The sequence below is a fragment of the Kogia breviceps genome, chromosome 7 (assembly GCF_026419965.1).
Source record: "Kogia breviceps isolate mKogBre1 chromosome 7, mKogBre1 haplotype 1, whole genome shotgun sequence".
Classification (NCBI taxonomy): domain Eukaryota; kingdom Metazoa; phylum Chordata; class Mammalia; order Artiodactyla; family Physeteridae; genus Kogia; species Kogia breviceps.
Window position 1 is genome coordinate 15,791,200 of NC_081316.1, and position 26,004 is coordinate 15,817,203.

Consider the following 26,004-nt stretch of genomic DNA (forward strand, 5'->3'; position numbering starts at 1 on the left):
GTAGGTTGCCTTTTCATTTGTTTATTGTGTTTCAAACATACAGAAGTAACAGTTTTTCTGAGGTTGTCACTCTTTATGGTTTCTGTACTCCTGTTATGCTTAGATCTCCCCTATGCCAAAAGTATATACATATTAATCTGTATTATTTTGTGACAGTCGTATGGCTTCATTGTTTACATTTAACATACACTCCAGCCGGAGCTGACTGTGCAGTCTGTTGTGTGTGTAGTAGGGGAGGCTTGCTCCCTCCCAGCACCCACCTTCCCGCGGCCAGGTGACGGAGTGGCAGAGAGCTGCCTCAGCTGGGAGGCTTGTTGTCGCGACGGAACCATTCACCGAAGACCTGAGGGGCGAGGGGCGGGTGGCTGCTGTGTTAACTGCGCCCAACCCTCGGCCCTGGGTGGGGGCGGGGTGGTCAAAAGCAGGTGCAGACAGACACGTGTGGTTCTTTCTGCTCTTCCGACTGGGAGCGCATCACTGAGCCTCGCCGGGCCTGCTTTCCTCACCTGTGAAATGGGGGAAATGGACGTCCAGATTTCAGCCACTCCTCACTGAGCACGTACCGTGATTCCCTCTTGCCCTTCATTGCCCAGCCTCAGATCAGTCTGCTTCCTTCTGGTTCCCTCTCCTCATCCTCTAGTTGCCCGCCTTGCTCTGGGCCTTTCATGTAGTGTAATCCGAGCGCGTGTTCTGGACTGTTCTGGTATATTGCACTTAATTTTGTTTGCGCCCACACTTCCGTATATCAGCAGAGTCCATAAACTCGTTGGAAGTGGTTTTTTCTCAGGATTCTTAAATTCTCCCATGGGAATTCCGTGGAGGACTTGTAGAGGTCTGTGAGTGCTCTGAAACTGTATGTGCATTTTTCCATGGAAAGCATAAGCTTGCTGAAGGGGGCCATGACCTCAGAAAATATCATTCCGTTGCATTATTTTATCCTATTGTGCTCATGCTCTAGGATGTTGAGCCAGTCGCTTGAGTTGTAAACAGTGTTTTGACTATTTTCGATTGTGCTGCTATGAGCATCTCTGGAAGTTTTGTGAAAATATGTAAATATGTATCGGTACAAGTATATGCATACATTTCTGTTCTCTAGGGTGGCGTTGCCTGGTCACTGAGTATGCATGGTTTTCTAACTCTTGCCACAGACTCTCAGATACTCTCCAGAAACCTTACACTTCTCTTGTGAGTTTATCCATTTCCCTTCATAATCACTAACATCAGGTTTTTCTATTTTATTTATTGCTACTTTCTAAAAAAATGTGTGGTAAAATATGCATAACATGAATTTCACCATCTTAACCATTCTACTGTATAGGTCAGTAGTGTTAAGTATATTCACATTGTTGTGAATATAACCAATCTCCAGAACTTTCTCATCTTGCAAAATTGAAGCTCTATACCCATTAAACTCCTCACTCATTCCCTTCTCCCCCAGCCCCTGGCAACCATCATTCTACTTCTCTGTTTCTATGAGTTTGACACTGGGTACCTCATATTAAGTGGAATCATACAGTATTTGTCTTTTTGTGACTGGCTGATTTTACTTCACATAATGTTCTCTAGGTTCATCTATGTTGTAGCGTGTGTCAAGGTTTTTTTCCCTTTTAAAAGAGTATTCCATTGTATGGACGTACTACATCTTGTTTATCCATTCACCCGTGAACATTTGGGTTGCTTCCGCTTTTGTTACTGTGAATAATGCTGTTATGAACATGGGTGTACAGATACCTTTTTGAGACACTGCCTTCAATTTTTTTGTATACACACCTAGAAGCAGTATTGCTGCATCATAGGGTATTTCTATTTCTAATTTTGGGGGGAACTGCCATACTATTTTCCATAGCAGCTGCACCATTTTACACTCCTGCGGACAGTTTACAAGGTTCCACATCCTCAACAATACTTGTTTTTTTAGTAACAGCCATCCTAATGGGTGTGAAATGATATTTCATTGTGGTTTTGATTTGCACCTCCCTAATGATTAGTGGTGTTGAGCATCTTTTCATGTGATTTGGCCATTTGTATATCTTTGGAGAAATGTCTTTTCAAGTCCTTGGCCCATTTTAAAAAAATGGTTTACTTTTTTGTTGCCATTGATTTATGGGAGTTATTTATATATTTAGGATATTAACCCTTTATCAGATATGTGGTTTACAAATACTTTTTTGTGTGTGTGTGTGTGTGGTACGCGGGCCTCTCACTGTTGTGGCCTCTCCCGTTGCAGAGCACAGGCTCCGTAACCATGGCTCATGGGCCCAGCCGCTCTGCAGAATGTGGGATCTTCCCGGACCGGGGCACGAACCCGCATCCCTTAGCTTCCGCAGGCAGACTCTCAACCACTGCGCCACCAGGGAAGCCCACAAATACGTTTTTCTATTCCATAGGTTGCCTTTCCACTGTTGTGTACTTTGCACAGAAGTTTCTGATTTTGATGTAATTCAATTTATCTATTTTTACTTTTGTTACCTGTGCTTTTGGCGTCACGTCCAAGAAATTGTTGCTAAATCCAATGTTATGAAGTATTTATTGCTACTTTAAAAAGTAGTTTAGTAGTCAGTCTGTACTTCTGTAATTACTGTTTTACCACTTGATTTACCATCTGCATTCTCCCTCTTTGACCATTTACCATATAAAATTTCTATATTGATTTTTATAAAGATCATGAAGCTTTTGCCAGTAGTTGTCAAACTTATTCTCATTTTTTCCTTTTGTATTTGTGCTCGAAAAGTATCTATTATACAAAAACTTTTTAAAAATTGTTGTAACAAGTCTAATAATAACAACAAATGAGACTATTGGGTTTGCTTCTGATTACTTTTTCTTTAGTAGATAAACACGTATGTACTGCCACATTACGATAAATGCTTTTCTCCATTTAAGGACTTATGAATCCAGCCCATAAAGTGTATCTAAGTTAATTACACTGATAGAGTTGAACTGTCAGACTTTTACTGAGTAAATACTGTCTTTGCTCTTTTGTTCCAGGTCTGTCAATGTCAGCTTCTTGTAATTATCTGCTTGAATCTGCTTCTCAAATTTTTAGTCTCTAGCTTTTGTTGTTTCTAATCAAATGCAATGAAGTTTAATGACTGTTACTATTCATTATGTTATAAAATCTAGTAAGTGGAAGCTATGATACTCCTCTCAAGGCAAGCATATTCCCTCTCCTTGTTGGAACTTGAGCACACAGAACTGGGTTAATCTTTGGTTCAAGACATAATATGGCTCTCTTTATTTGGTTCCTTGAGGTTTTTAATAATGTGGCAAGCATTTTTTAATCTTCTGTTCAGTGTATGTACAGGCAGTAACTTCCTCTGCTTGTGTGGTCCTGGCCAGCTCCCTCCCTGCCTCCTTCTAGGCCAAAGTAATCATCTCGTCCTCAATACTAGGTTTATCTTTTACTTGCTTTCTTCTGATATAACTTTGCAAACAGAAAAAACTTACCTAAATGTGTTTTTTAAACTATAATTTTCAGTTCAGTTGTTTTTAACTTTATAGAAAAGGTATTATGTTGTATATAAGCTTACAGAATTATTCTCATTTAATGATTTTAAGATTCACCCTTTACCTTGTGTGTAGTTCATTTGGAGTCTCTATGTGACTATAACACAATTAATCGGTTTTTCCCGTTGCTTCTCTTACTCTGGTCAGTGCAGTTGGATAAGTGGTAGGTGGATGCTCTCATGTTACACAGAATTAAAGCCTGACTGACCGGGGCGGCACTTCCAATATGCACCGCTGCCCTCACCCTGCCTGCTGCTTTTCCTTCCAGACCTTTTTCTGTGTGTGTTTATCCACATCTAGTATTCAAAGAACATAGGTTATAAGTGGGAAAATACTGTTTTATACTGTATATCATTATTGACTTGCTTTTTTCGCTTAGCAGTAGGGAGAGTCACATGAGTACATGTAGAACTGCCATCATCGTATCAAACTGCTGTGTAGTATTCCTTCACTTGGACGTTCCACGAGTTATTTAGCCATTCTGCTACTGGTGGATATTTACACTCTTTCCAGTCCTTTCGGTTGCTGTGTGATCATCATCATGTGTGTCCCGTGTGCCCACACACGAGAGTAGGTATCAAAAAGCGGAATTGCTGGGTCAGACATTTTGCTCAATTCTGCCCTGTCGTCCTCCGGAGTGGGCGTACCTGAGTATGAAAGTATCTGTTTGTCCATATCCTCTTGGACACTCTGTATGGCAAGCTTTTAAATTGCTGCCAGTTGCCTTCTTTGATCCGTCATGCATTCACAGTGACCCACTGAGTCTTTGATGGTACACTGGACTCTTGGCATCTGTGGACTTAACATTTGTGGGATTGATGCTGACGGGGTGCCAGAGTCCAAGGCACAATCATCTGTGATTTTCTTGAGGTATAATTTTTTAAATTACTCATGTCGTGAGCGTCCCCAGCCGAACGGTCTGTTCCATGTCACACTATGGCTTTGTTCTCCACTTGTCTCTGCATTGTAGCAACTCTCAAAGGGACCAAAACTTTGCAGATTCGGGTAAGTTCATTGCTCATGTTACTATACTATGTACTGTAGTAATGGATGGGACTGTGGAGTGTATGTTTGTGGCAGAATTTATATTAATCCCTTTATAAATTACCTTGCATTTAAATCTTAAACACTGTGGGAAAACAATGTAGAAGATAAAGGTTTCTCTATAGTTCTTCTCCCAAGAATAATTAGTAATGGCAACTTCATTTATATTCCTTCAGATATTTTCCCTCCATGGACATACAACAGTTTATCCTATTATTATTATGTGCTCTAAAATGGAAACATACAATATGTACTGTTCTGCAACTACTTTATTATTTTCATGACTCTGTAATATTTAATCTTGTACATGTTGGTATGGTCATTTTAACCATTTTCCTGTCGACGGGCTTCTAAGGTTATCGCCAGGGTTTTCTGGCCATAGCAAACTGCTGCAGCGAGCTTCTTATAAATACTTCTTCGTGCACACGCTATGCAAGCCCTCAGATCGTGATGCCTGCAGGAAACATGAGCTCCAGACATGCACGCCTGCTCCGCACAGCCCCGCACTGCAGCTCTCCCACCCTGGTGCTGTCAGGGTCTGGGGCGTTCAGTCTTGTGAGGTGGGTTGCGGGTTTCTGCTGCCAAAGTAGAGTAATGCTGGCCTTCTCCTAATGTGTCGGGGAATTCAGTTGAAACTACTTGTCCATACCAGACTTTAGCTTAAGATGGCGTCTGACTTACTTAGCACAAAATAAAAAGACCTAACAAACCTCATAGCCCACTTCCCAGTGTTCTTCCCCTAAGCAGGTTGAAAAACAAACTTCTAGGAAAGCAGATGTGACATTTGCAAAAAGTAGCATTTAATTATGTTACTTGTTTGTTTGGTCTCCTGAAGTCACTTCGCCTGGCATCTGTCTGTAGGCGTTTCTGGTCCTCGGGAAAGCAGTGCGTTCAGGTGGGGCACAGTCTGCTCCCTCTCCTGCCTTTCAGCGCAGGCTTGGCTGCTGTCTGACTTAAGTACTTGCTCCCTAAGAGGCCACCAGGTGCCAGGAGCACAGGTGTGAACCCGCTCTGTCTGTCACTCACCTCTTAGGATCACGAGGAACTTGAGGTTGGGAACTACAGGGCACAGGATCTATCCCAGCAGCCTTACTCTCTCCCCTCAGCTTCTGGGGTGATCCGTACACTGTCCCCCATACTCTTCTGTCGATGACACAACTGTGTGACCTGCCGTCTGTATGTCAAATCAAGGCCCTGCCTCTGCCCTGAGCTGACCCCAAGGGCAAAGGCTCTTTTAATTTGTTTAACTTAAAAGGTGTAAAAAATGCTCAAAGTAATACCCGCACGTGTTAAAATTCAAACCCTGTAGGAGATACTGTGATGTCTTTCTCTAACCCCTGGCCTCCCTTCCCACAGAGGCAGCTATTGTGGCCAGTTAGTTGCTGGAATTTCCTTCCAGAGAATTCTTGTACCTATTTAGCTGTGAGGTCCTGGTATACCACATGCCCTGTCTTGCACTTTGGGTGGTTCAGTTAACAGAACATCGAGGAGCTCACTGTGTATCTGTATTCGTGGTCTGCCTTGGCTCTTCAGTATCTGTGTGGTAGTGCGTGTTCGAATTATCCATTCCCCTTTTGGGGAACAATTAAGATTGTTTCTAGCAATTTTTGCCGTATATAATGTCTATCCTGAGTATCTGTCTCCATGTGTTTTTATGTACATGGCAACTGTGTCTGTGGGGAACGTTTCCTTTGAGGGGAATTCTGGGCCACACCCCATGTACTTTTCCAAACGTGAGGGAGCTACCAGCTTACACTCTAGGGAGGCTGTTCCGTTTGACCGTTCCCTACACCTTGTGTCCTTGAACTAGATTATTTGTCTATATGAAAAGTGAAAATAGTATTTCATTGTAGTCTGATTTGCATTTCTATTAGGATGTGTACTTAGGGATTTTTAAGAGCTCTTTACATATTAAAGAAGTTAACTCTGTCATTTGTGCTGCAAATACTCTTTGTCATTGACCTTTAAATTTTATGCTTTAAAATTTTTTGCTGTTCAAGAGTTTTAAAACATATTTATACTTACTTATGAATGTTTTCTTTCATGGCTTCTGGATTTTATGAGTAGTTCAGAAAGACTAATCCAGCTCAAGATTATTTTTTGTTAAACCTCGTGTTTTGCCCTGTTCTTTTAAGGTTTTATTTTTATTTGAATCTTAGCTCTAGCTGGACTTAATTTTGTCATAATGAGTGACTTAGGGATAATCAGTGTATTGTCCCTACACCATTTACTGATTAGTACACCTGTTCACCATTTATCCATCTGTTCATGTGCCAGTTCCTAGTTCTGTGCTTTACTATATGGTAAGGATAGTCCTACCTCATTATTTCACTTTCCTGAATTTTCCCGGCTATTCTTGCACGTTTACTTTTCCTTCCTTATGATGTCTTCATGCTGTTGTCTTCCTGTGCAAGGATAAGGATTGTCCTCCCATTTACTCACGTGTGTTTAGTTTGGCTTCATGGGATGTGGAAAGCTGTGGTCAATTAGGCTGCATTTCTTTATTGTTTTCATGACTCCATAATAGTCTTGCACATGATCATATAGTTATTTTAACCATATCCCTATTAACGTGTGTCTGGGTGTTCTAACCTGCCTCCTGAGAGCCCTTGACACCCATTCTAATGACCACCCGCATCACAGCACTTCCATGTTTTTTTGTTGTGTCTGATGGTTACTTGTTGCTGTTGAAGTGATAACGTCCAGTTCAATGGACTTTACAGATGAAATGCTCCGAAACGCACTGCTAAAAATGCCCCAATACATTTATGCAAACCCAGTGTGGAAAATGAATTGGGCATATTCTAAGAGGTCACGTTCTAGGAGGGGAGTTTGGCTGGGGGGGTTTGCATTCTAAACCTCTGCCCCTGTACGTGGAACGTCTAAGTGGAATCCTGTTCTAGTAACAAGCACCTGACCCCGAACTGCCTTTTTCTCCTGTCCACACGTGATGGACTGTTTACAAAATGTCTCGCTTGCTTTCCTGCCTTGTCAGAGAGATTACACAGGCCAGAATTTGCCTTTTCTTTGGTGCCTCAAGGCCACCATCCCCATAACGTTGTCCAGTCCGGCACGCGTCAGTTGCTTCAGGGGCTGCTGAGGTGGCCTGTTTGTCCCCTCACTGACCGTCCTCCCCAGCCCCCCAGCCCGGCCCTTCCTCGGGGTCAGCCCACCCCTCCTGTACTGGGCTCGCGGTGTCTGTACTAGAGGCCAGCGGAGGGTGCCTGGAGGTGAGACAGCCAAGCCTTCCCTTCAGTTATTTTACTGTTTCACCCGTGTGTCAGTGGTGACCTGCGTCTCTTCAGAGATGATCTGTATGGGCTTGTTTTTCAACCAAACACAATTCTGTTTTCTAATTATGATTTTTTCTGATTTACTGTTGAACTTCACTAGGATGCTTTTTCTCTGTTTTCTGAGACTGTGATTTTTTCCTTAAGGGAATTTCTTAACAGTGACATTACTGGCTCAGAGGTCATGGCCGGTATGAAAGCTTTTGAGTCACGTTGCTAAGTGCCTTCCTGAAAGGCCAGCACAGCTCAGCCTGGCCCTTCCCTGTTTGTTTTTATCTTGGCTCGCCGGAAGTTTAAGCAGTGTCTCGGTGGGTTTTTTTTGTTTGTTTTTTTGTGGTACACGGGCCTCTCACTGTTGTGGCCTCTCCCTTTGCGGAGCACAGGCTCCGGACCTCAGTGGCCACGGCTCACGGGCCCAGCCGCTCCGCGGCACGTGGCATCTTCCCGGACCGGGGCACGAACCCGTGTCCCCTTCATCAGCAGGCGGACTCTCAACCACTGTGACACCAGGGAAGCCCTGTCTCGGTGTTTTAATGTGCACATTTTGACTCTGTAAAGCTGAATGTGCACTCTTCGTGTTTGTTAGCTGACCTGTGCACCTGCTTTGTGCTTCACTTTTATTTTCATTGCTTCCTGAGAACTCTTTTTTATGTTGAGGACATTTACCCACAGATACTATGAAATGTTTTTCAAGTTTGTAGTTTACCTTTTAAATTTACATCTTGGATCTTGCTGATGGTTTCTTGCCGATGGTCTAAAATTTTGTAGCCAAATCTGGCTAATTTTATTATTAGGGTTATGTACTTCGGTGTCATGTCTGGTTCTTTTGTGGTTTCACTTTTGACATTTAACTTTTTACTCCATCTAGAAGTTGTTTTGGTCTACAGTATGCGGTAAGAATCAAATTTAGTTCTTTCAAAATGGTAAACAAATTTTCCCACACTTTTACTGACTAATTCTACTTTCTCTACTGATTTGAAATGCTGCTTGTTAATTATGGGCTAAATACTTGAACTGAGTCTGTTTCTAAACTTTTCAGTCTGTTCCACTGGTCTGTCTTTCCTCGTGCCAACCCAGTGTTTTAAGTATTTTAGCTTTATAATATCTGCTTTTAATAATTTGGTAATACAGGCCCCTGCCATTCTTTTTAAAAGTATTTGGATTTTTATTGGCTGCCCATTTAGGAACTGGTCTCCCTGTTCATTCAGGATAGAATGATTTTCATGTCCCTCAGGAATTTTATACCTCAAACAATTAAAGCACATTTGCAAAGCTTGTTCTGGAAATGTTCTGTTCTGTATTGTGGTTGAATAAGTTTTTCTATTAAAATTTCTGATTATGATAGCATATGGTAAAACTTGTTTTACATATGTATTTTATAAATAAATATGCTGTACTTCATTACCAGTTGAGAGGCAGTAATAGTATCTTGGCTAAAAGTGTAGTCTTTCGAGTCAGATGACCTGATTTCATGCTGGACCTGCCTCATTTCTGTGTGACCATCTCTCTGCCTCAGTTTCCCCATCTATATGGGGAAATATGAGGGGATAATCTTATTATCTACTAAGAAGTGGGTTGAGGAGTTTTCTGGTAGTCCAGTGGTTAGGACTCGGTGCTTTCACTGCTGTGGCCCCGGGTTCAGTACCTGGTCTGAGAATTAAGATCCTGCAAGCTGAGTGGTGTGGCCCCCAAAAAAAATTAAAAAGAAAGAAAAGAAAAGTGGGTGGGATAAGGGTTAATGAAGCAATGTAAGCGTTGTACTTGGTGCTTTCCAGACATGGAGTGAGCACTGTTCTCTTGGGGTTTCCAAGTAACTAACATCATCTTTTTTAAAATTTAATTTATTATTATTTATTTTTGACTGCGTTGGGTCTTCGTTGCTGCATGCGGGCTTTCTCCACTTGCCGCGAGCAGGGGATACTCTTTGTTGCAGTGCGCTATGGAGCACGGGCTCTAGGCATGCAGGCTTCAGTAGTTGTGGCACACGGGCTTAGTTGCTCCGCAGCATGTGGGATCTTCCCGGACCAGGGCACCCGTGTCCCCTGCATTGGCAGGCGTATTCTTAACCACTGCGCCACCAGGGAAGCCCTAACATCATCTTTAATGACTGTATTATCTATGTGATTTATTCCATTGTCATGCTTCTCTCCTGTCTTCTTGGCATTGGCTCTAATTACATTGTGGTCTTGTTCCCATCCGACCCTCTGGTGTGATCTGTCACCGGCAAATGGGGAAGGAGGCTCAGGCTGGGCCCTGGGAGGTGCCCATAAGCCCCCGGCACCCCACATCAAGTCGCCCAAGGGGTTGATTGTCCTGCTGGCGGTCCTCAAAATGAGTTGGGGCGATCTGCTGATACACATTTAAAATTTTAATATTTGTGTATTTTAACATGTATTGGAAAATTCTTTGTTTTCCATTTGTGGTGGTAATACAAAGTTTCCTTTTAAAATTAGATAAAATAGATTTATTTTTCCTTTTTTAAATTGAAATATTCACAATACCATAAAATTCATGCTTTTGAAGTGTACGATTAAGTGGGTTTTAGTATGTTCACTGTGTTATGAACATAGTGTGTGTTCACTAATGTGAGCACACACTAATGTTCCGTTATCCATTTCCAGAACTTTTTCATCATCCCAAACAGCTCTCTCCCCTGACATCTTCCCATCTTCCCCCCACCCCCGCCCCCCAACTGTCCCTGGTAACCTTTATTACACTTTCCATCTCTGAATTTGCCTATTCTTGATACGTCGTCTAAGTGGAATCATATGATATTTGTCCTTTTGTGTCCATCTTATTTCACATAGCATAATGTTTCCAAGGTTCATCCATGTTGTGGCATGTAATAATACTTCATTTCTTTTTTGGCTGAATAATATTCCATTGTATGGATATACCGTATTTGTTTATCCATTCATCGGTTGAACATTTGGGTTGTTTCCACTGTTTTGGCCATTAGGAGTAATGCTTCTGTGAACATTTGTGTACAGGTTCTTGTGCAAAGAGAAGTTTTAAACTCTCTTTTTGGTGTATACCTAAGAGTGGAATTGCTGGGTCATACAACTCTATGTTTAAATTTTTGAGGAACTGCCAAAGTGTTTCTCAATGTAGCTGCACCATTTTACATTCCCGCTAGTAATGTATGAGGGTTCCAGTTTCTCCACATTCTTGCCAACACTTGTTCTTTTCTGACTTTTTGGTTGTAGCCACCCTAATGAACATGAAGGTAGTATAATATAATTTTGATTTGCCTTTCTCTGGTGACAAATGATGTCAAGCACCTTTTTATGTGCTTGTTAGCCATGTGTATATCTTCTTTGGAGAAGTGTCTATACTGATTCTTTGCCCACTTTTTAATTGATGGTTGTCTTCTCATTATTGGGTTGTAAGAGTTCTTTATATATTCTGGAAACTATACCCTTATCAGATATATGATTTGCTCATATTTTCTCCCATTCTGTGGGTTGTGATTCTACTTACTTTTCTTAAATAAATTTATTTTATATTTATTTTTGGCTACATTGGGTTTTCGTTGCTGCGTGGTCTTTCTCTAGTTGCGGGGAGCGGGTGCTACTCTTCACTGCAGTGCACCGGCTTCTCGTGGCGGTAGCTTCTCTTGCTGCGGAGCACGGGCTCTAGGTGCAAACTCAGTACTTGTGGCCTGAGGGCTCTAGAGCGCAGGCTTTGTAGTTGTGGCACACGCGCACGGGCTTAGTTGCTCCGCGGCATATGGGATCTTCCCGGACCAGGGCTCGAACCCGTGTCCCCTGCATTGGCAGGCAGATTCTTAACCACTGCGCCACCAGGGAAGTCCCAATGATTCTACTTTCCTGATATTGTCCTTTGAAATAAAATAAATTTATATTTTAAAAGTGAGTTGATTTAAGGAAAAAAATAGGACCACTGAACTCAAAAGTGGCCAAAAAAAAAAATCTCAAGGTGTTGTGTGAATTAAGGTTTGGGAGAGTGTCTTCTGTGAACCACAGTTGTTTGGAGGCAAAGAAAAGAGTGTAAACCTTAAATAAGAAGCAGATGAGGAGTGCTGTCCCTTTGTGTGTGATGTCAGCTGGCATCACTGCCAGACATGCTGGGATCATTTGTTACTAGATTGTGAGGAAGTTTCTGTTTTATTTTTTAAATCAGTAATAGATATAGATTTATTAAAATGTCTTTCCTGAATCTTTGGAGATGAGCGTCACGTTTTTCTCCTTTCACTGTCTAATGATTAGTTGGATTGATGGAATATTAAGCCCTCCTGTGACTTCTGAAACAAACCTTTCCGGGACTGCAGCTCTATTTTGTCGACAGAGAAATGAACCAGAGGGTCCACTTAGACTCGGGGCCTTGGCAGGCAGGCGTCAGGACCTCAGGAAAGGCAGACAGTCCAGGCGGCAGCTCTGAGCGTGGCTCTGGCAGCCGGTCCCTGTTACCTGCTCTGCTGCTTATCAGCACATGCCTTTGGCCAGATTCCTTAAATTCTTGAAGCCAGTTTCCTCCCTGGTAAAATGGGGACAAAAACAGTGCTAGGGCATCCCTCTCGATCTGTGTGAAGCTGCAGGCTCTGGGAGCGAGTGGGCCTCCACCGTTCCTGCCCCTGTTAGGACAGGAACGTGTTTGTTACGTTTCTGGCGGGACCACCGTGGAAATTCAGGATGGGACCCCCGGGGCAAGGGAAGGCCTCCTGGCTGTATTTGGGAAAGACCTTATTGTCCTTATTTCCTATATGCTTTGTGGTTTCAGTTCTGATGTATAATTTGACCATAGTTATTTAAGAGTATGCTTTAAAATGTCAAAAAAACTACTGCTTTTTTGAATCAATGTCTCCCTTTCTTCATTGCTTGAAGTGTGATTATTTTCGTAGATGTTCCATGGCAGTCGAGAAGGTACTCTCTGATACGTTCCACGTTCTGGATTAGTCCCTCCGCGTGTTTTTTGGTCCAGTCCAAATCCACTGTATCGTTTTGTAGGCGAGAAGTGTGATTACATTCTCACCACCACTTCCGGTTCTCTCCCCTTCCCCCAAGGCGGCTTATCAGTTCTGTTCTATGTTTTGCAGCAGCACGATTGGAACATTGAGATTCCTCCTGCGTGGACTGCTCTCTGCTTGGAATTCACTTTGTCTGATATAGGCAGGGCGGACCTGCACCTGCACCCCACCCCACCGCCAGCCTGGCCGGGTCTTGTTTGCACTTGACTGAAGTACCTGTCGAGAGTTATTTTCAACTGAAATTTGAAACTATCTACTTTTCCATCTTTCTGCCTATGTATGTGTGTTTATTTTACACGGTTGTGATGGGTGGTTCCTTTGCTTTTTCCACTTCCGGTTACGTTTTGGGCACGGTTACCCTGCTGAAATCATCCACCCGTTCTGGTTGAGGCCCTCTGGGGCGTTCCAGGGTGTGAGCCTGTCAGTGCCGCCTTGCAGGCCGACGCGGCTGGGTCCGGCGTTTTGCGATGATGGATGACACAGTCACAGACGTCTTGGGGCCGATCCCCTCGCGTACCTCATGGCAGCTTCTGGTTGGCGTTCCCCGCCAGCCAGCGGGAAGGGGCAGTTGCTTAGTCCTCCTTGCTCACTGCCCTGTGCCCTCCAGACGGCTCTAAGAAGCCAGCGACACACTTATCTTTGCTCACCGACTATGAGTGTGTGGGGGTTTCTTGAAGCCATTTAGTTTTTTACTCCTGTAACCGGTGCATATTTCCCTGTGTACATAACTCTCTGCGTTTCCCAAGGTAAAAATTGCGAGGGCCTGGTCACTCACATGCTGAAGTGACGCTTTGCTCGTCTTGCAGAGTGTGTTTTGGCAGAGCTTTGTTGCTTCACCGTCAGCCTGGGACTTAGATGGTCGCGCACACCCCTCTCTCCTGCTGCAGTAAGTAAGTGTGTGCCCCTTGTGGTGTGTTGGGGGACGAAGCTGAAGGGAGGCTGTGAGGGGAGGTGGGCTAGAAAGAGGGCCAGGGACGTGAGGGAGATGGGCTGAGGGGGACAGAGGCTGGGCCCTCGGGCCTGGCTCTGAGCCCACCTGATGGGTCCCAGACCTTGGGGGGGGGTGTGAACGGGGCTCCACTCACATTCCTCAGCCTGGCCTGATTGTTCTGTGTGACCCTGAGCAGGTGTCAGCCCTCTCTGGGCCTCAGCCTCTCATCCGGACCTTGCTGGGAAGAGGCTTCCGAACTCATCAGGGCGGGCAGGAGGGGTGCAGGAGCCCACCCCCTGTGAGAGGCCGACTCCTGGACGGGAACTTCGGAGCTGGCGCCGCGGAGGAGGGTAGTGCGCCCGCTGGACCCGCCGTGGGCCCCGGGGAGGCAGAGCCCGGCCCGGAAGCAGTGGGTACTGCGGGCCGCGCGCTGGGAGGGAGGCCTGGGGGCAGCTCCGGGCTGAGCTCCTTTGTAACCTCTCGGGACTGCGACCTGCCCTCCGCGGGGGCGTTCCGGCCTCGTTTTAAAGTAACGGCAGTTCCCAGGAGGGGTCCATAGCAGACCGGGACGGAGAGATGGGGGGCAGCAGAGGTGTGGCAGGTGGGCGCGTCTGCGTGACCCCACGTGGCCGGGGCACGGCAGACCTGGAGGACCGCTGGCATTCAGGCCAGGCCAGGGCGCTCAAGTTCCCCTCGTTCTTAGACTTCCTGTTCTAACAAAAAAATTAAGATTTTTGCCTTTAATTATAAAAGTAATTTGCCTAGAGTTAAAAATTCAAGCCATGGAAAAAGTATAAAATGAAAGTAAAATTTCTTCCCCCGCCACCCCATCCCGGCTCTGCTGCACAGAGGTGACCTCCCAGTGTCAGGATCTCGGAGGTTTCTTTCTGTACACACACGCATCTTGTCACTGCGGACGCTGTCCCAGAACCAGCAGGACCGTCACTTGCGGTTCAGTCTGCCTGTCTGGTTTCACGCGCTCCTGCGGCTGGGCCACGCAGCCAGCGCGACAGGAGACGTGTGGCTGAGGGGCCGTGTGTCCCCCGGCTGTGCCTTGGAAAGGTGTCAGGGGAGGGAGGAGTAAGCCTGGGGGGCGGGAGGCACGGAGCCGCCGCAGGTGTTTTTTTTCCTGGACGCGCTGCGGGCTGCGTCCAGGTTTTGCTTTTCACCTTTGAGTCTGTGAGAAAATGAGCAGGAAAAAAGCAAAAGGCGCTGGTGGTGGCACGCCTGGTACTGCTGGGCCAGGGTTCAAGTCCCTGCAGTGTCCCTGCTTCTTTCCAGCTCCCCACTCCAGGCCCTTCCCACCCCGTCAGGGACATCATGGTCCCCAAGGAGAGAGGTGTCTGGGTGGGACGCCCATGGCCTCTCTCCCAGGAGCCCTCACCCGCTGGAAGGGGCCCTGGCCGAGATGAGTAGACATGGACGGGGGGCTGGGTGCTCTAGGGATCTTGGGGCTGCAGCACCCCCCAACCCCTGGGCCACATCTGGCAGGGGGATGTGGGAAAGGGAGGACAGCCTGGGGGCTGTGAACCCCAAGGCTGGGGGCCCCACCTAGAGGCCACCCTTGTCAGGGTGTGCTCTGCACCTGGCCTCGTCCACCCAGGGCTCCCGGGATCAACTCACTACTGCCCTCCTCTCTGCCTCCCAGGACCAGGACGGCTGTTCCAGGCAGGGCTGGCTGGAGGAGGTCTAAGAGGAGGAGGAGGAGGAGGCCTGGCTGAACTGGGCAGGTCATGGAGTGGTCCCAGGGAGCAGGAAGAGAGAGGCTGACAAGCAGGCCCTGGTGCAGGAAATGCAAGAGGGGCCTGGGTGGCCTTGAGGGTGCTGAGCCTGCACTGTGCAGGTACCTGGGACTTGGAGGAAGGACCCCAGGAGACCCCAGCTCGGGACCCGGCAGGGGCAGCTGTGATCCCGGGCAAGCTGACAGCGGCTGCCTTGTCTCTCAGCCTCTGAGGTTCCCCTGCCCCTCTCCTAGCTATGGCCGGCCTCCTCCATTCCCCTCTCCCCCGAGGTCAGAGGATCACAAGCCATTTTGCTGGTCCTGATGCTGATGCTGTCTGCACCTTGGGACAGGGCTGCTCAGGCTCCAGCCAGGCCCCATGATTCCCCAGGAGCCCCTGCCCGTCACTGCAATAGTCTCTTCCTTTAAGAATCCACATCCCCTAGGGAACAACTGGAAGCAGGAGGGGAGGCGTGCAAAGCTGGCCGGGAGGCAGGGCCCTCAGAACCCAGTTTGAACACCAGGCCCTGGTAGGCCTTCTCAGCCCAAACTCAAGTCACAGGATGGTACAGGTCCTCCCAGGAGAGCTGGGCTCCCATGGGGTGGAAGGGACACCACACCTGGGCAAGCCTGGAGGGAGAGGCAGGATGCCAGTCTGAGGGAGGAGAACTAGGAGACAGAAAAGGGCAGGGGCCAGTCAGCCTTGTTGAGAGAACCCCTTAAGAAGAGGCCTTGGCTTGGGCCTCCTGAATGAGAGCAGTGGCTGCTTTGCCATCATCTGCAGTGCCTTAGCCCCTTGGCGAGTTTTGGTGACAGAAAACCACCCTTTGGAGGTGGTGTTTCTTGAGGGTGGTGAGAGGAGGTGGCGGAGGCCGTGGTCCAGCGAGCAGACTGTCCCGGCCTGGGTGGTGAAGTCGCGACGTCCACCAAGGTGCCTGTTTATCTGAAGTGCAGCAACCTCAAAGGCAAGAAAGAAGCTGCGGGAATTGCTGTCCTCAGACGTGATCAGCCCGCCGGTGGGGGCTGACGGACTTATGCTCATGCATAAGCAAAGGCACTGAGGCACCAGAGTGCATGACAGAGAGGAGCCGACACGTGGCAAAGACAGCATAGGTCTCTGAGTCCAGCCTAGCCTTGTGAGGCTCAGTTTCCCCATCTCTAAACTGCAGTCAGTGACACCTCCCTAACAACCTTGCAGGATTGTTAAGCAAATCAGGGATAACGTTTATTAGCTTGCACATGGAAGGTAGTCAAGCATGGTTATGGTGTGAGACATAAAGGAACCCGGGGCTCGGGAAAGGCAGGACTGTGAAGCTGGAAAACTGGGTCGGAGTCGGCTTAGGACAGTTCTGCTTGCAAGGCTGAAGCTGAGGCCATGGGAGCTGCTGAAGGAGTTTAAACAGGAGAGACGTGGGGTCAGGCCCAGGTTTCAGAAGGGTCACCAGCCAGGCCGAGTGGGAGATGGACCAAAGATCAAAGAGGAAGAAGCCGTTGCAGGAAGAGGGCTGGCTCCGCGTGGGGACGGTGGGGACCGAGAGGAGGGGAAGGTGCTGGGGTGGGGCTTGGTGTCTGACTGGCACAGACCACGTGGGCAGCTGGAGGCCAGTGCCGGCCCCGGTGATCCCCTCTTCCATTCTCTGCTGGTCCTTTTCCATCCTTTTGATCCTGTGAATCCCAGAACCCCCCTCACCCCCAGCCTTTCCTGCTTCCAGTCCTTGTGAGATTTCATAGTGGAGGCTGAATTTCAGCAGAAGGCATTTTGCTTGGCCGTGCAGAGTTTTCTTTTAATGTTTTTTAAAAATTTGATTATATCAGGCTTCCCTGGTGGCGCAGTGGTTGGGAGTCCGCCCGCCGATGCAGGGGACACAGGTTCATGCCCCGGTCTGGGAAGATCCCACGTGCCGCGGAGCGGCTGGGCCCGTGAGCCATGGCCGCTGAGCCTGCGCGTCCGGAGCCTGTGCACTGCAGCAGGAGAGGCCACAACAGTGAGAGGCCCACGTACCGCAAAAAAAAAAAAAAAAAAAAAAAATTTATTATATCAATAGATACACACACACATATAGGTATAACATAAAACTTGTCCTCTAATTTTTTAAATTGAAATATAGGTGATGTACAACATGTTGTTAGTTTCAGGTGTGCTATTGATACATAATGATTTGACATTTGCATACATTATGAAAAGATCACCTTGATAAGTTTCGTAACCATCAGTCCCCATACAAGGTTATTACAATATTTTTGACCATATTCCTTATGCTGTATATTATATCCCCATAACTTATTTGATAATGGGAGGTTTATACTTAATTCACTTCACCTATTTCACCCCCCCATATATTTAATAATTTTTAAGTGTATTCTTCAATGGCATTAAGTACATTCAACCATCACCACTAACTAGAAAACCCTTTCATCACCCCAAACAGAAACCACATCCATTAAGTAGTTAATCCCATTCCCCCTTCTCTCCAGCTCTAACCTACTTTGTATGAATGTGCCATATTTTTTAATCCATCTATCTATTGACATTTAGGGCTTTTTTTTTTTTTTTTTTTTTTTTTTGCGGTACGTGGGCCTCTCCCGTTGCGGAGAGAGTTGTGGCCTCTCCCGTTGCGGAGCACAGGCTCCGGACGCGCAGGCTCAGCGGCCATGGCTCACGGGCCCAGCAGCTCCACGGCACGTGGGATCTTCCCGGACCGGGGCACGAACCCGTGTCCCCTGCATCGGCAGGCGGACTCTCAACCACGGCGCCACAGGGGAAGCCCTGTCTGTTGACATTTAAGTCGTTCCCGCCTCTTGAACAGTGTGAACAATGCTGCTATCGACTCACATACAAGATTCTGAGTCCCTAGTTTCAACCCCTTTCAGAAGGAGTGAAATTGCGGGGTCCAGTGGTAATTCTACGGTTAACTTTTTGAGGAGCCACCAAACTGTTTTCCACAGCGGCTGCACCATTTTACATTCCCACCAACAGTCTGAGGCTTCCAATTTTGCCACATCCTGACCAACACTTATTTTCCTTTTTCAAAAAGATTATAGCCATCCTAGGAGGTGTGAAGTGGTATCTCAGCTTTATTTTTAATCTGAAATTTCTGCCATCATTTAGAGACTAGGGGTTTTACTACCCGTAGTGGGATTTGAATCCAGGTCAGTGAGACCCCAAAGCCTGTACTTGATTGCAACCCTCTCCTCCCACAGGGGTTCAGCTTCAGATCCTGGTAAAGTGTGAGGGCAAAGGGTGGGGAGCTGAAGGCCAGCACCGTCTTACCTGCAGTTTCCCCCTCAGTGCTTGGGTGGCTTGTCCCCATCTGCCCAGAAGGGAAGGACAAGAAAAAGGACACCTTCCTTATCGCTTCACCCAGCTGGAAGAAGGCACCTCAGCCTGGACCTGAGGTGAGACCAGAGTGGCCATAAAGGAGGACGTTCTTGTCCTGGGTCCCCTGGAACTGCTTCCCACCTGCCCCGCATCAGGCATCAGCCCAAGGGCCCTGGGAAGCTGGTGGGCACATCATGGCTGGTCTCCCACCCTGGGGGCCCTTCCACCCAGGGGCACTGTCCTCCAGGCCCATCTCTGGGCCAGCTCTGTAGGGCCCAACACCACCTGGCTGGGCACAGAGCAGGGGCTTAGCCATACTCACAGGAGATCACAGGGAGAAGGTCCTAGGAGGGGAAAGCCCACCCCATCCCAGTACCACCATCCCAGTGGAAGTGGGTCCACTTCCAGAGCTTAAATTTGCCTCCTGCTGGAGCTGGGTTAGGATATATACTCCCACCAGGCAGAAGAGCCAGCGGCCCCGCCCGTGAAGCAGGAGGGAACTGGACACGGGTGCCAGCAGCCTTCCGCAGCCCTCTTGGCTGCTCCTGGTGGATCTCTATGAACACCCCTCCCCGAAGGCACCTAGCCACTGACCCCAGCCCGGTCTGCTCTCCTCCACTGTTGATTCCTCTGTGGGTCCCCACCCCCACCCTGTCCAGGGCAGGGCCTGGTCCCACAGATCCAGTCACGTGCTCCCCGTGTCACAGTTCCAAGCACCTCTCCCCAGCTCAGAGACCCCTTGGGCTTGTCTGTAATGCAGGGGACATGAAGGCAGGCTGCTTGGGCAAACTGGGTGGTGAAGTTGCGACCCTTCTCAAGGGGCCAGGATGCAGCCGCCCGTGGCCGGCAAGGTCCCTATTACTCATGATGTGGGTGACGGGCGTGAAACCCAGCAGTGCGGTGGGGAAACCCTCCATAGCCTGCTGTGGGACCAGAGGGAAGGTCGGGCAGGCCCAGCCAGGGGCCTCATCCATCCAGAGGGCAGAGAGGGCAGCCAAGCCTTCTGGGCTCCTACCTGCTTTGCCCAGAAAAGGCAGAGACCAGAAGTCTGACCGCACCCCCACTGGCCAGATGTCTGCCCCCTTCTCATCTGAAGCTGCTGTGGGTGGTCGCTATAGACAAGGTGGGTGATCCTGTGCATCTGGAAGCACCCCACAAAGGAGGCAGGTTGTGAGGGGGGCAGTCTGTGAAGGGCAGGGATAAGGCAAGTCTCCTAGGCCTCATCTCCCCACAGCAGACTCCCCTCAAAGCGTCTGCAGAGGGTCAGTGCACTCAACCGGCCAAGCCGCCTCCACACTCAGGTCAGGAGTCTCCTCTTTCCCTAAGTTTAGAGCCAGGGCAAGCGAGTTCACCCTAGTACCCCAATGTCCACCAGCACTGGGCCTGGCACTGAGTAAATGCTCTATAAGTATCTATGGGATGAACAAAGAAATGAATGTATAAGTGAAGAAACCAGGGCCACAGCTGCTGTGGGTCTTTAGGTGACAATCTGAGGCTGCTCTCTCTCTTCTCTAGGCCAGGAAGCCTCAGATAAATCCCTGAAACAAAGGAACAGAGTTCTAAGTGATCTATGTGCATCTTCATTTTATCCTCCCAACGGGCCTCTGAAGTCAGATGTAGGATTATCTCCATTTTGCTGCAGGTGAGGTTGAGAGAGGCTAAGTGATTAACTCAAGGTCACACCAGCAGTGAATGGCAGGGCCAAAATCGAACCCAGAACTGCCTGACTCCCAAACCTGTGTTCTTCTCATTATGCCACGTGCCCTTGAATTATTAACCACAGTAGGGATGAAAGAGAGAGCCAATGCCAAGAACACAGGCCTGCTGGGGGCATCCAAGCACTCAGGTCTTCTCTGTGCTTCACTTTTTCCCATCTGGGAAGGCCCTGCCCCAACAGTGTGGATAGGCACCAAGGAGACAGAGGGCTCTACTTCTGGCCCCTACCGTGGGCCTATGGTAGATGCCAGCTCTGGGGGATATTATCACAGGTCCTGTTTCCACCAGGCAGACCGGAGGTATAGGAGCTGGGCTCTTCCATGAATGCCACAGGCTAAGGTGGTGGGTGCTATTGTCCTGGCAGTACCCCGGGAGGTCCCCCACAGCCTACAAGCTACCCCATGTCCTGGGCTCACATGGGGTGGAGGTGCCAGCACTCCAGATGAGACACTGTATGTACCTTGAGGGCTCTGGGATGCTGCTGGGGGCAGCAGGAGCTCCACAAAATAGCCCTCGACCACAGACCCTACCATGGTAGGATGATTAGGCAGCCCTTGGGTCTGCATCTGAAGCAAAGAAACAACCACCTTTCTCTCAGCCACTGGCCTCCAAGGATGGGTAGAAACTCAACAGGTGAAAGAAGGAAGGCATTCCAGATAGTGATAAATGGCGTATCTGTAAATGGCATGGAACGTTTATAAACGGGATACTTCCTGCCATATCAATAAACAAAGGATGTCACGGTCATCAACAATTGCAACCCTCCAACGTGAGCCAGCGAGCCCTGAGGAAACTCAGGATGTGAAAATACAGGATGCTGGCCCCAGATAGCTGAGGTGCATATCAAAGGAACGATTTCAGTGAGCCCAGACTCTTGTATCTTCCCATACATAGAAAAGCGCTAAATTCCTTAACTTGAGATATCTGGTTTTCTTTAATTAACAATAATCTTTTGACATCCCGACTACCTACGTGTCCTTTGCTGCACAACTCCTATATATCCTGGCTCCTCACCTCACCTCCTCAGAGCAGTTTCTCAGTTATCTGAAACGCTGTCTCCCAGGCTGCAGTCCTCCTTGTGCCCCAAATAAAACCAAATTTGTGGGGGCTTCCCTGGTGGCGCAGTGGTTGAGAATCCACCTGCCAATGCAGGGGACGTGGTCTCTATCCCTGGTCCAGGAAGATCCTACACCCCGCGGAGCAACAAAGCCCGTGCGCCCCAACTACTTAGCCTGAGCTCTAGAGCCCGCGAGCCACAACTACTGAGCTGCATGCCACAACTACTGAAGCCCACGCTCCTAGAGTACGTGCTCTGCAACAGGAGAAGCCACTGCAATGAGAAGCCCGCGCACCACAATGAAGAGTTGCGCTGGCCGCAGCTAGAGAAACCCCGCGCACAGCAGTGAAGACCCAAAGCAGCCAAAATTAATTAAGAAAGAAAGAAAGAAGAAATAAAGGAAGGAAGGAAGGGAGGGAGGGAGGGAGAGAGAGAGAGAAAGGAAGGAAGGAAGGAAAGAAAGGAAGAAAGAAAGAAAGAGCAAGCATATTTCTTTGTAGAAGTAAAGAATAGCCCTTTGTGCTTAACATGTAACCAAACTTTGTCTGTGTCAAAAGAATACAGCTTCAGATGCCATTATGAAACAAAGCACAGCAAGAATTTTGACTGGCATTCAGAAAAGATGAGTGATGAATAACTTAATGAACTAAAACAAGGACTAAACTTTCTACAGCATTTATCATCAAATGCAAATAAGATAAGTGATGCTGCTGTGAAATGCAGTTATGTAAGTAATAAGTGAAAAAATTGCCTGGGCATCAAAACCTTTTCTAGATGGTGAGTTTATAAAAGACTGTCTATTGAGTGCAGCTGAAATCATGTGTCCTGAACAGAAACAAGCACTTGCAAACATAAGTCGTAAGGGAAACACTGTTGCTCATCGAGCAAAAGACGGCTGAGAACTTACAGGACAAGTTGCAAGAAAAAGTGAAATCATTTGTGACATTTTCTATTGCACTCGATGAGAACACATATATAAATAATACGAGCCAGTTAATTATATTTATCTGTGGTGCTGATGAGAATTTTGACATCACTGAAGAACTTTTGGACATTGTAACTATGACAGACCCAACATCTGAAGATGACTTATTTTTGTATGTTGAGAAAAGCCTTGCAAAGTTTAACATTGACTGGTCAAAACTAGTAAGTGTGACCATGGATGGTGCCCCTGCGATGGTCCGTGATAACACAGAACCTGCTGCAAAACTTAAATCCAAGGTCAAAATGTTTTGCAAGGATGCAGAACTTAAATCCATTCACTGCGTTATTCATCAGGAGTTGTGTTTTTGTTTGTTTGTTTGTTTTGCGGTACATGGGTCTCTCACCGTTGTGGCCTCTCCCGTTGCGGAGCACAGGCTCCGGACGCGCAGGCTCAGCGACCATGGCTCACGGGCCCAGCCGCTCCGCGGCATGTGGGATCTTCCCGGACCGGGGCACGAACCCGCGTCCCCTGCATCGGCAGGCGGACTCTCAACCACTGCGCCACCAGGGAAGCCCTGGCAGGCAGATTCTTAACCACTGCGCCACCAGGGAAGTCCTGTTTTCTGTTTTTTTGTTTTTCGTTTTCTGTTGTTTGGTGTTTTTTTTTTTTTTTTTTTTTTGGCCGTACAGCATGCAGGATCCCAGTCCCTGACCAGGGATAGAACCTGTGCCCCCTGCGGTGGAAGCACAGAGTCCTAACCGCTGGACTGCTGGGGAAGTCCCTGTGTTCTTTATTATATCCTTTATGATAACCCAGTAAATGTGTTTCCCTGAGTTCTGTGACCCATTCTAGCAAATTATTGAACCCAAGGAGGGGGGTCATGGAAACCCCAACTTACAGCCAATTGGTCAGAAATCTAGGTGACAGCCTAGGACTTGAGATTGACATCCGAAGTGGGCACAGTCTTATGGGACTAAGCCCTTAACCTGTGGGATCTGATGTAACTGCTGGTAGATAGAGCCAGGGTTGAATTGAGTTGTAGGACACCAGTTGGTGTTGAAGAATCACTCTGATGTGTGGAAAACCCTAAAAAACTATTTTTCATTATTGATTTTCCAATCATTTGACTAATTGTCCACATTTAAATACAATTTTAAAAATGAAGTGTCAAACATGAAGTGAAGTGTTGGCTGAGAAAAAAGGAAAACACGGGAGAGGTTTCCCCAGACACAGCCAAATACAGAAAAGCAAGAGTAAGTCATGTAAGATGTTACCGTGGGGGAAACTGGGTGAAAGGGACTGACCTCTGTACTATTTTTGGAACTTCCTGTGTATCTGTAATAATTTTATCTCCTGTCCACATAGAATGACAGCCCAAGGTACACGCAGGCTCAGTGGGCATGAGTGGGCTTCTCCTGCACTGTCCTGTCCACTGGCGGACACTGCAATCCAGCACAAAAGGTCAGGGTCCTGCTGAAGACCTCCTGGTGGCCTCCTTATCACATCCCCTGTGGTGCACAGCCCACACCAGGGCTTTCCCACCACTGGAAGCCACAAGCTCCCAGACTGGCCTGGTAATTCCAAGGGCTAATCTTGCAGCGTCATGTCCTCCCTACCCCTTATGAGCTGACATTTTGCTTGACACAGGAACGTCCAGGAGCGAGATCCACAGGCTGCAGAGGTCCCTACGAGCTGGAAGCAGACCCAGTAGAGGAGTGCATGCTCCAGGACCGACTCCACAGCACGCCATGAAATGTGTAGAGTCCCTCTAACTGAAAATGCCCAACTCCTGGCAACGCCTGCCCAGGTAACTCTGTCTCCCAATAACATACAGGGGGTGGCCAGAAGGGTTCAGGAGCACAGGAAAAGCTCAGCTCATCAGGAAAATGGGAACACACTAGAACCAGAGATACCATGCAGACACAGGAGCACAGCGAGCTGCAGAAAAGCCCGTTAGCCGCACACTGGGTCCGTGCACTGCAAGCCCTCCAGTTACAGAGCATGGGAAATGGGTCAAGGTCATGCTGTCCGCATCTGTCGTGAGGGCTGAGCTGGGCAGAGAACCTGCTTGCTTGCCTTCCCTCTCTTCAGCTCTTGTTTCCTAAACTCACACTGAACTTCAACATCTAGATTTCTGGAGCCTGTCTCTGTCCTTGTCCTCTGTTGCCCCTTTGCAGTTCTTCTGGCCTGGTCTGACTCTGTTTTGCTTTGACCTTGACACCAGCTTTTCCCTTCCAGTCTAATGAATCTAGTATTTGGACAACTTTGAAATACCTCCCAAGGGTCCCTTCCAGCTGTAGCATTCCACAGCATGAGTAAATCACAGTAAACTGTCAATCTTTTAATCCTTGTTAAACCAGTTTAACAAGCATTTCCTGTTCCTTATGTACAATGCAAACCACTTTACCTAAGGATGTGAGAAGGCTTGTCTGAGAGGAAGCCAGAGGGTAGCAGAGCCTCCAGGTGGGGAGCCGTGGGAGGGGGGGGCAGCTCTGCCGGAGACATTAACATAATACTTTTTGCTTAGGTCCTCTTGCGGTGGGGTGGGAGTTTCAGGTGAAACTGAAGGAGGTCCGGTAGACCTTGACCTGGTCCTAGTGCACTAGCGCTGACTTGCCTTAGCTGTGCAACGACAGGCAACTAATAATGGGATGAGGGCATGTCTCTGGAGGGAAGAAAAAAGACGAGTCCTAGACCAGACCTACTCTGAGGAGCAGGAAATCTGAATTCTAGACTGGCTTCTTTCACTTCCTCACTGAGCCGTCTCTGGGCCTCTGCTTCCCAGTGGCTGTGGACAGGCTGAGGGGGTGAAGGTCCCGCCTCACTCTGGGAGCGGGTGTCTCCTGCCCAGGCTGCCGGCTGTACCACGGGCACCCGCTCCCCCGAGGGCAGTGTGCACTTCTCCACAGCACTCTCAGGGTCAGAACTGGAGCTTGTGACTCAGAACAGATATATCCATTGCCCACTGATGAGATGGGAGAGACAGAGGAGGCCAGTGTACCTCCCCTTCCAGCTCCCACTGATCTCTGCGGCTGCCTCTCCCCAAACGTGTGCCCACCAGCCCTGGCACAGCGGGAAGGCCCTTCAGGGTTCAGACTTCCCCTCCGTGCAGCAAAGAGGGGCTCCTCCGTGGCCACCACTCTAAGGGGCGCAGGAGGTTCACAGCCTGGACCCTGCTTGTTTCTTGGGGCCGGAACTGGAGCCGCAGTCTGGCTCTGGCCACCCACCCCGGCCAACAGACACACGCCCCGTGCTCCTCTCCGCGGGCCTCTGTCTCACCGTTGTCGTGGTTCTGCTATTTAGAAATGATTATCCCCCCTCCAGACCAAGTCCCCTGTCTGCAATGACGTCCTGCCCGACCTATCCACCAGCTCATCCTTCCTGGCCTAATTAAAGCACCACCCACTCTCAGAAGCCTCCTCTGAGCTCGTGACGGTGACTGTCTCCCCGACGCAGGTTCTTCCCAGAGCCAGGTCCCTCAGCTACAGCGTTTGCAGGCCCATGCACA

The 26,004-nt window shown here is 48.2% G+C and overlaps 1 long non-coding RNA gene across 2 annotated transcripts; it reads left to right on the forward strand.

The window, feature by feature from the left end:
• Nucleotides 1–12,901: 12,901 nt before the first annotated feature.
• LOC136794566 (uncharacterized) lies at nt 12,902–14,238 on the forward strand. Of its 2 annotated transcripts, none has more exons than XR_010841547.1 (3): nt 12,902–13,105; nt 13,635–13,718; nt 13,956–14,238. It is a non-coding gene; the product is annotated as an uncharacterized lncRNA (long non-coding RNA). The 2 variants fall into 2 exon arrangements; XR_010841548.1 differs by having other exon boundaries at nt 13,635–13,714.
• Nucleotides 14,239–26,004: the final 11,766 nt, after the last annotated feature.